Raw genomic sequence first — 10,200 nt, 5'->3', positions numbered from 1 at the left:
CTGACACGAGAAGGAGAGTGAGTTCCTTCGCCTCCGTCAGGGAGGGATGTCGGTGACAGAGTATGAGAACCAATTTACTGAGCTAGGTCGGTATGCTCCATTGCTTCTAGGTGATCAGCCGATGCGGATGCGGCGTTTTTCTTAGGGGTTGAGGCCTGAGATTCGATCGAAGATGTGTTGTGCTAACATATCTTCTTATGTTGAGTTGGTGAGCATGTCCCTGCGAGCTGAGCAGGACGGGGACAGGTCGCCTCGTATGCGAGCACCTATGGTTCCTAGACCGTGACTTGACTTTCCGAGTACACCATTTCTCGGCAAGAGGCCGCGGGCAGATTCTCCTCCGAGACGTGTAGCGTCGCTGGCTTAGCCGATTCGTTCTGACTTGCACTGTTCATACTGTGGAAAGATTGGGCATTCGGATCGTAATTGCTTCACGCGAATGTGGGACAGTGGATTTACTCCGCCACAGAGTATCAGTCGTCCGATGCCTCAGGTCATATCAACTCCACCCCTTTGTTCAGCGTCAGCTCACCCATCCTTCAAACCTTCTGTACCTCACTTCAGGCCACCTCAGCGGCCCATGGTTCCACCACCGAATCACCCACAGCAGGCTCGAGTTCACACGCTTACAGCTGAAGCGCCTGGAGCTAATTTGGCACCGAGATCTTTTGAGGTTACAACTCACATCCAAGGTATTCCCGTTTCCTTGTTGGTGGATATCGGGTCCACTACCTCTATTATATCGTATGCGGCAGTTAAGCACCTGAGTTTGGGCACTGTTACTATGAAGGGAGTGACACTCACTACCGCTACAAGGACCTCATCTGATATTACCAAGATTTGTATGGGTTGTTTGATTGATCTAGGGAGCAGATCGATTCTAGTTAACCTGTTTGTCGCACCTCTATATCATTACGATGTTATTTTGGGCATGGATTGGCTCACGAAGATGCGAGCAGAGATTGATTGTGAAGCTAGGCTGGTGACAGTTCATGGACCTGAGGGCGAGACATTTACTTTCCCTATTCAGGTCAGTTACCCTTTCCGTTTTGGTTATTATACTTCTCTGTTGGAGAGTATTGTTGGTTCGGTGTTTGAAAGCACGCCAGTAGTTCAGGATTTTGAAGATGTGTTCGAGTCGATTCCTGGATTACCCCCTCAGCGCGAGATTGATTTTACTATCGATCTCATGCCTGGTGTGACACCTATTTCATTGCCCACCTATCGCATGCCTCCGAGTGAAATGGAGGAATTGAGGAAGCAGATAGATAGCATGTTGAATTTGGGCTTTGTTCTGTTTACCAAGAAGAAGGATAGTTCCTTGCGATTATGTATAGATTATCGCAGGTTAAATCAGGTGACAGTGAAGAACAAGTATCCTTTGCCCAGGATCGATGATCAATTTGATCAGTTGAAGGGGGCACGGTACTTTTCGAAGATTGATTTGCAGTCAGGGTATCATCAGTTGCGCGTCAAGGATGAGGACGTGTAGAAGACCGCATTCAGAACTAGTTTCAGCCATTATGAGTTCCTTGTGATGTCGTTCAGTTTTACGAACGCACCGGCCGTGTTCATGGATCTGATGAACAGGGTGTTTCGGCCATTTTTGTTCCAATTCGTCATTGGCTTTATCGATGACATTTTGATATACTCTATGAGTCGAGAAGAACACGAGGAGCACTTAAGAGCGGTCTTGGATGCTCTCAGGAAGAATTAGCTTTTTGCGCTGAAAAGTGTGATTTTTAGAAGGAGGAAGTCAAGTTCTTAGGACATGTTGTCTCCAAGGAAGGATAGCTGTGGACCTTACTAAGATAGCCGTAGTGCAGGACTGGGAGCAGCTTGGTTCGGTTACTGAAGTGAGGAGTTTTCTTAGCCTGGTAGGTTACTATCGTCGATTCATTTGAGATTTGTCCAAGATAGCCAGACCGTTGTCTCAGCTGAAGCGGAAAGATCTCAAGTTCGCCTGGAATGAGAAAGCAGAAGCAACTTTTCAAGAGCTGAAGGATAAGTTGACGTTCGCCCCTATGCTAGTATTTCTAGAGCAAGGGGTCAAGTATACTATATACACCGACACCTTTCGTGTGCGTTTGAGTTGTGTTCAGATGCAGAAGGACAAGGTTATTGCCCATGCATCGTGACAGTTGAGGAAACACGAGGAAAACTATCCTACACATGACCTAGAGTTAGTGGCCGTCATCTTTGCATTAAAGCTTTAGAAACATTACCTCTACGGAGAGGAGTTCGAGCTCTTTTGCGACCACAAGAGCTTTAAGTATATCTTCACACAATATGACTTGAATATGAGGCAATGCCGATGGATGGAAACATTGAAAGACTTTAAATTCGATGTCTCTTACCATTCGGGCAAGGCAAACCTTGTGGCAGATGCGTTGAGTCGCAAGAAGGCTGTAGAGTTTGCAACTCCGCTAATGATAGCAGAATGGGACATGATGGAGTTTGTGTGAGACTTTGAGCAGAAACTCACGGTGGAAGAGCCGTATGAGGTTATCGCACACATTCGAATACAGCCCCTCATTGACGAAAGGATCATTGTAGCTCAAGCAGATGATGAGCTATTAGCGAAGATGAGAGACCGGGTTCGTACAAATGAGGACTCCGAGTGGAGTGTTGGTTCAGATGGGGGCCTACGATATCATGGCCGGCTATGCATCCCAGACATTCCCAACTTGAGACGGGAGGTTCTCGAGTCAGCCCATAATTCTAAGCTTGCGATGTATCCAGGTAGCACGAAGATGTATCAAGATATGAGGAGATCCTACTGGTGGGACAACATGAAGGTTCACATTACTGAGTTCATATCTCGTTGTCTCACATGCCAGCAGGTCAAGGCAGAGCATCGCCGACCTCCTGGACTGTTTCAGGCCATACCCATAGCAGAATGGAAGTGAGACTTCATCTCTATGGATTTTATTTCAGGGCTACCGAGAACGAGGAAGGGATATGACTCTATTTGGGTGATCGTCGACCGATTGACGAAGTCAGTTCATTTCTTACCAATCAGAGTCACAAAATCTACAGATGAGTTGGCTAGGTTGTACATCAAGGAGATTATACGTCTGCACGGAGTTCCCTTGGAGATTGTGTCTGACAGAGACGCGGTTCACATCTATCTTCTGGACTCGTATCCAAGAAGCGATGGGTGTGAAATTGAAGTTCAGCACCGCGTTTCATCCGCAGACAGACGGGCAGACGGAACGTGTGAATCAGATTCTGGAGGACATGTTGCGAGCTTGTGTTTTGGATTTCAAGGACAGTTGGGATGACTGTCTCCCTTATGCAGAATTCGCGTATAACAACAGCTTCCAGACGAGTATCGGCATGACTCCTTATGAGGCATTGTATGATCACCCGTGTAGAGCACCGCATTGCTGGGCAGATGTTGACGAGCGTAGTTTGATTGACCCAGAGTTGGTTCAGGCGACTTCAGAGAAAGTTGATATTATTCGGCGTTGACTTCTGACAGCCTAGAGCAGGCAAAAGAGTTACGCTGATACGAGGCGGCGACTGCTTGAGTTTGAGGTTAGAGACCATGTATTTCTTATGGTTTCCTCTATGAAGGGAGTCCTGTAGTTTGGCAAGAAGGGGAAGCTCACGCTGAGATTTATTGGTCCATTTCAAATACTGGATCGAGTTGGAGAGGTAGCGTACCGCCTTGCTTTGCCCACACCATTGTGGGCGTGCATAACGTATTTCATGTTTCTATGCTGAAGAAATACGTTCCTGATCCTTCGCATATTATCAGTTGGGAGCAGGTGCAGTTGAGCGAGGATGCCACATATGTACTGCGACCGACGCGTATCCTAGACAGGAAGGAGCAGGTATTGCGTAGCAAGGTCATCCCTCTTGTGAAAGTACTGTGGACGCATCACAGTGAAGAAGAGGCTACTTGGGAGACTGAAGCTGAGGTCAGAAAGAACTACCCTCAGATCCTTGAGGAGTATGAGAAGGTACGAATTTCGAGGATGAAATTTTTCTTTAAGGGGGGTAGATTGTAATGACCCGAAAAATTTCGTGCAAAGACCCGAGTACTACCTCAAATTCTTTAGAAGTTAATGTGGGTTAATTAGCGCTAAACTCGATTACTTGTGAAATTAGCACCAATCACTTTAAATTTGATCTGCAAGACCCAAAACCTGTAGAATCGTTAGCGCTATGTTACCCTGAAATCTAGGATTCAACGTTAAACCAGGTGCTCTTGGGAGTACTTGAAAACTTTGTATCGGACCTAGACCATGCGTCGAAAGTCTGATAGCGATGATCTTAGACAATTATGATCACCTTGTTGGGCTTAAGATCCAATATTAGTGAGCTTAAGTCCGACCACACTCAGAAAAAGGACCTCCAGAAATGCTTCATTGGATCGAAATAGACCCGATTTGGTTATAACGTAAGTATACCTTGGCCCTGGGGCTATTTTCATCAATTTTAGGCTTATATAAAGACCTTAAACCCTCACTCTCAAGTTTCATACGAATTTTCTAAACCCTAGCTAAGAGAGAGAGAGAGAGAGAGAGAGAGAGAGAGAGAGAGAGGAAAAGAGAGAGAAAGTGAGAGAGAAGTTGGTGAATCATCTTGAGATTCTTCTCTGTTATTCTGCGTCCCTAAACCATCACTTCTGAATCGTTATTCCGGTGATTCTAAGTTCATTCTTGGGTAAGTCAATCAAACCCTAGCCTGTTTTGGAGCTTAGAATAGTCTAAGTGTTGATGTAGCTCATTTTATTCATGCCTTAGGTTATCTAGTCGCCGTTGACGAAGACTTATCGTCTGAATCAGATCTATTGCGCACTTTCTGGTTTAAGGTGCGGACTATATTCGTATAGGTTATGGTTTTCAAGGCTTTCAATGTCGGTTAATGGTTTATTATTGTTGTGGGTGCAATTTCACATGCCAAATGCGATGTTTATATTGCGTTCCTGATATATATGAGCTATATTGAGATTTGTGTATTCCTTGTATATGTAGAAAGTATCGTATATGTATAAAATACAAACATGTGTTTTCCATGATTAATTGTCATGTATTCATGCTAGTTGTATGTGTGTCAACTCCTTGGCTAAAGGAATTGTCCAAATGTGTGTTATCACCAACATACGTCATGTATGTTGGAATATGTAGTCTAAGTGTTTGTAGAAATGTCTGAATGATCAAGTGTGTAATATATTATCCTGTTTACGGGCGTTGAGAAGAGATTCTCAACTATCTTATTGGTGTGTATGATTTCCTACATGTAATTTACATTCTTTGTTGTTTAAATTCAGGCACTACTTATGTGTAAATCCATGTTAAGTTGATATTCATCAAATGCTCACATACTGTATGATTAGAATTGTTGATCCATTACTGTTCTGAATTGTTGGTATGAATATCTGTTATACTTGAATGTGTTTGGGACTATGAAATAGTCCAGGGAATCGGTAATAAACCTTGAGTTCGTGGCCGAGGTTGTTTTCGCCACGTAGGACGTGTTTGACGAACCCGAGTCGTATTAGGGTTGTCGGCAGTGGTTTGGCCACACGGAGTGTTTGCGCACTCTATGTCGTTCAACTCAACGTGCGCTCGTGCTAGTCGAGCTCGTCAAGTAACCCGATTGTCCCGGTGGATGTGCACCATGTATGGACGCTATTGTTTGAATCTAGGGTACCAAACTTACCAATGCAATCCCGTTAACCATTGTACCTTGATCCGCTAAGACTCATGAGACGGGCATGGTGGTATGGGACACCATGGTCGAGCTGTCGGCCTACGCTGGGGTGACGAGCCTCCCCATAGTGACCAGTAAGCACACCAGACTCGTGAGCCGATTATGGTGGTATGGGATACTATATTCGCGCTGTCGGCCTACATTGATTGGTGACGAGCCCTTTGTAGTGACCTCGAGCATACCTTGATACTGCATTGAGGCGACGAGCCTTAGGGTAGTAACTAAGGTATGATAGGCATGCATTGATTGGTGACGAGCCCTTTGCAGCGACCTAGAACCATAATATCGTATGAGATTGTGTAGGACTGACGACCCTAGAATGGATCACCGTTTGGAAATTGATATGAGGAAGGTACCTTAGCTTTCCAATCCTTCTGTATGAAAAGGACTAATAACAACTTGGTAATCATGTTCATGCACCGCATTGCATGTGCTTTGGCGTCGTTAGCACTGCGGGATGTTGTCATGCGTACCGTAAGATGAAGACGTTGAGGGAGTGCAAGCGAGAGCATGCATCATTTCTACATACATCCTTGCATTAACAAGAGTAATTAGGATGTGTTTGATTGTATTGCCTTATCATTACTGCTTGATTGATTTGATAACATGTTAACTTTTACTGTATAATTCCACTGAGTTGATCACTCACTCCCACATTCTGGGATGGTGTTTCAACACCAACCAGACTCTGTCTTAGATGCAGATGATGATGCGACCCCCGAGGCAGAGCAGGAGTATGAGGATGATGAGGACGCGTTTTCTTTTATGCAGTTCTCAGGCGGGTTCATGTGAGCCGTGTCTTGAGCTACGGGGATTCAGGGTTTATTTTGTAATGGATGATTTCATTTTGATACTGATATTTTGAAGCAAACACTTGTAATTATAACCTGGCAGAGCATACATATCTTAAGGACTTATATAGATGTACATATATGTTTCTTCAGTCTTCCGCTTGCAGATTTCACCTATCCCTGGATTATATTTGCAGTTTGGCTTAATCTACTCCATATTTTATGCACTCATACAAACAACATACAACCATTATTGCATATGTTGCATAAGTGATGGTTTGAAAACTCGAGAGCTGAGTTATGCTCAACCCCCAAATTTCAGGGTGTTACACGTTCTGGGGAGAAGCAATGCACACGACGGTGTATCAGATAAACAGGTCTCTATTAGCCTCGTTGAATGGAGAAGTACCTAAGAAGGTGTGGACTGGATAGGATCCATCATACAGTCATCTCGGGGTATTTGGATGCAAGACATCCGTTCACGTACCAAAGGACGAGAGGTCCAAGCTCGATATGAAGATCAGACAGTGTGTGTTCTTGGGGTACGGTGATGAAAAGTTCGGTTACAGATTGTGGGATCCGACCGAGATGAAGCTCGTCAGGAGCAGAGATGTCATTTTCTTTGAAGATCAGTGTATAAAAGACATTGGTAAGCTAAAGAAGAACCAGCCTAGTTTAGGTGAGCTAGAGGACATGGATCCGATTATTTCTCTCGTGGTGCCTGATGACGGGGGAGTACAACAAAGTATAGAGGACGAGGGAGTTCCTTTAGAAGATGGACCAAGGGAGCAGCCCCCACTTGATCCACCTGTTGAGTCACAGGTGAGGAGGTCATCTAGGGACAGATAGTCATCCAAAAGGTACTCGCTGCATGAGTATATTATGTTGACTGATGGGGGAGAGCCAGAGATTATTCTGAGGCCCTAGCCGACGAGGATAAGGGGGAGTGGTTGAAAGCTATGCAAGAGGAAATGAAATCCTTGCATAAGAACCACACCTATGATATGGTGAAATTGCCTAAAGGCAAGAAAGCTTTAAGCAACAAGTGGGTGTTCAGAAAGAAGGTTGGGCAGAAGAATCCACAGACAAGGTTCAAGGCCAGACTTGTGGTGAAAGGGTTTGGTCAGAGGAAAGGTATAAACTTTGAGGAGATATTCTCACCAGTGGTGAAGATGACATCTATACGTGTGTTGCTTAGGTTGGCGGCTAGCATGGATTTAGAGATAGAGCAATTAGATGTCAAAACTGCCTTCCTCCATGGTGACCTGGAAGAAGAGATCTATATGCACCAACCAGAGGGGTTCGAAGTCAAGGGCAAAGAGCATATGGTGTGTAGGTTGAGGAAAATCTTATTTGGGCTAAAACAAGCTCCACGGAAATGGTACAAGAAGTTTGACTCGTTTATGTTGAAGCATGGATATGACAGAACGGAGTCGGACCACTGTGTGTTCACGCGCAAGTTCTCAGATAGTGATTTCTTAGTTCTGTTGTTATACATTGATGATATGCTCATCATGGGAAAAGACATCAAAAAGATCGACAGGCTGAAACAGGAGTTCCCAGCTAAACAGATCCTATGAATGGAGATAACCCATGACAGAAGCAGCAGGAAGCTCTGGCTGTCACAAGAACGGTATATTGAGAAAGTCCTAGAGCGGTTCAATATGAATGCAGCGAAGCCGGTCAGTACCCCACTGGATGGGCACTTCAGATTGAGCGATAGACAGTGTCCCAAGACGAAGGCAGAGGTGGAAGTGATGTAAAAGATACCTTACGTGTCAGCTGTAAGAAGTTTGATATATGTTATGGTATGTACACGCCCAGACATAGCATATGCGGTTGGTGTTGTGAGTCGGTATCTTGCCAATCCTGACAAAGAACATTGGGCAGCGGTGAAATGGATACTACGGTATCTAAGAGGCTCATCCAAGTTGAGCCTATGCTATGGTGACAGTAAACTTGTGTTAGAGGGCTACACAGATGCAGATATGGCAAGTGACATAGACTCTAAGAAGTCTACATCGGGGTTCATATTCACGTTTGCAGGAGGAGCGGTTTCTTGACAGAGCAAGCTACAGAAGATCGTAGCATTGTCGACGACAGAGGCTGAGTACATTGCAGTCACAGAGGCATGTAAAGAGATACTTTGGATGAAGAGGTTCCTATAGGAACTTAGCCTGAAGAAGGAGGAGCACGTGGTCTATTGCAATAGTCAAAGTGCTATACACTTGAGCAAGAATTCAAGTCAACATTCCAAGTCGAAGCACATAGAGATTCGGTATCACTGGATCAGGGATACTTTGGAACAGAAGGCGTTACAGCTTGAGAAGGTCCACACGGACGATAACGGGTCAGACATGATAACCAAGGCCTTACTCAAGAGCAAGTTTAAGGTTTGTAGAAACTTGGCTGGCTTGAAGAAGGTGAATCCCTCCTGAGTCGGAAAGGGGGAGAGTTGATGGGGTTTTTCCTCCTCAGATCAGAGGAGAGATGGAGCAGCGGGTGCAAAATCCGGAGTGGTTCATCGCGCTGCTCGACCGGTCGTGGGTGGTGCATGACCAGTCGTGGATGGCGCTCGACCAGTTGTGGCTTCGAGTCCTGTCATGACTCAAAGTCTATCGACTTTGAGTAATTATTCTCCGGGGTGTTCGACCGGTCGTAGGTGGCTCTCGACCGGTCATGGACTCGGTACGACCAGTCGAGGTTACGCAGATTCGTTTTGTGATTTTGCGCGGATTTCGTATCGCAAGTCCTTTCGCAACTGGGATGCGAAAAAAGAGTTTCCTAAAACTTTAAATAGGAGGTACCTATGGCTTTTTAGGTAGGACAAGAGGGTTTCCTAAAGCTTTACAAAGGATTTGCTAAAGGGTTTAGGGCTATCAAAGTTGAGAGAGAGAGAGAGAAAGAGAGAGAGGAAGCTTATAGAAGGGAGGTTATGCTCGTGGAGGTTATCTACTATGCAATCTATATTTCAGCGCCTCTATGTCCTCGTAATCGGTTAGATCTCTCCGTTTTCTTTGTTTCTTTTATTGTTTATCCACTCCTGCGTAAGTGAAAAAGGTTGTAACGTTCTACTTCATGGTGGATTGTTGATTTGGACGAGGTCCCGTGGTTTTTACCTCTTTGAGGGTTTTTCACGTAAAAATCTCTTGTGTGGTGTGTGGTTTATGCTTTGATTTATTTCATTGCTTTATTATCCATAATTCTGGTTTGTTTTGAGAGGCTAGATCCTAAGGTTTTGTTCAAGGCATCCTAACAGAGCATACCTTCAAGTCTTGGAAATTGAAAAAACTTGCAGTTTCTATACCTCGAAAATAATAACTTTAGTGGTACCTTACCTAGACAACTTTTCAGCATTCCTTCTTTGATAGAATTCCACGTTCAGAATAACTCTTTTAACGGTTTTCTACCACAAGAAGCTGGTTACTTCAATGCTCTTGGAAGCTTCATTATTTCTAATAATAAATTGTCGGGTGAAATTCCAAGCTAGCTAGGCAATTGTCTCAGCCTAGAGTATCTCCTGTTCGATGGGAACTTCTTTTGCGGATCAATTCCTCCAACATTTGGTACTCTAAGAGGCCTTCAAATCCTGGATCTTTCACGCAACAACATGTCTGGGGAGATTCCAAAATATTTGGAGAAGCTTGCTCTATGGTCTTTAAATCTATCTTTCAATCATTTCGAG

The sequence above is a fragment of the Magnolia sinica genome, chromosome 8, assembly GCF_029962835.1.
Source record: "Magnolia sinica isolate HGM2019 chromosome 8, MsV1, whole genome shotgun sequence".
NCBI classification, from domain to species: Eukaryota; Viridiplantae; Streptophyta; class Magnoliopsida; order Magnoliales; family Magnoliaceae; genus Magnolia; species Magnolia sinica.
The sequence above is the reverse complement of the archived record's forward strand: the minus strand, read 5'-3'. Positions refer to the sequence as shown.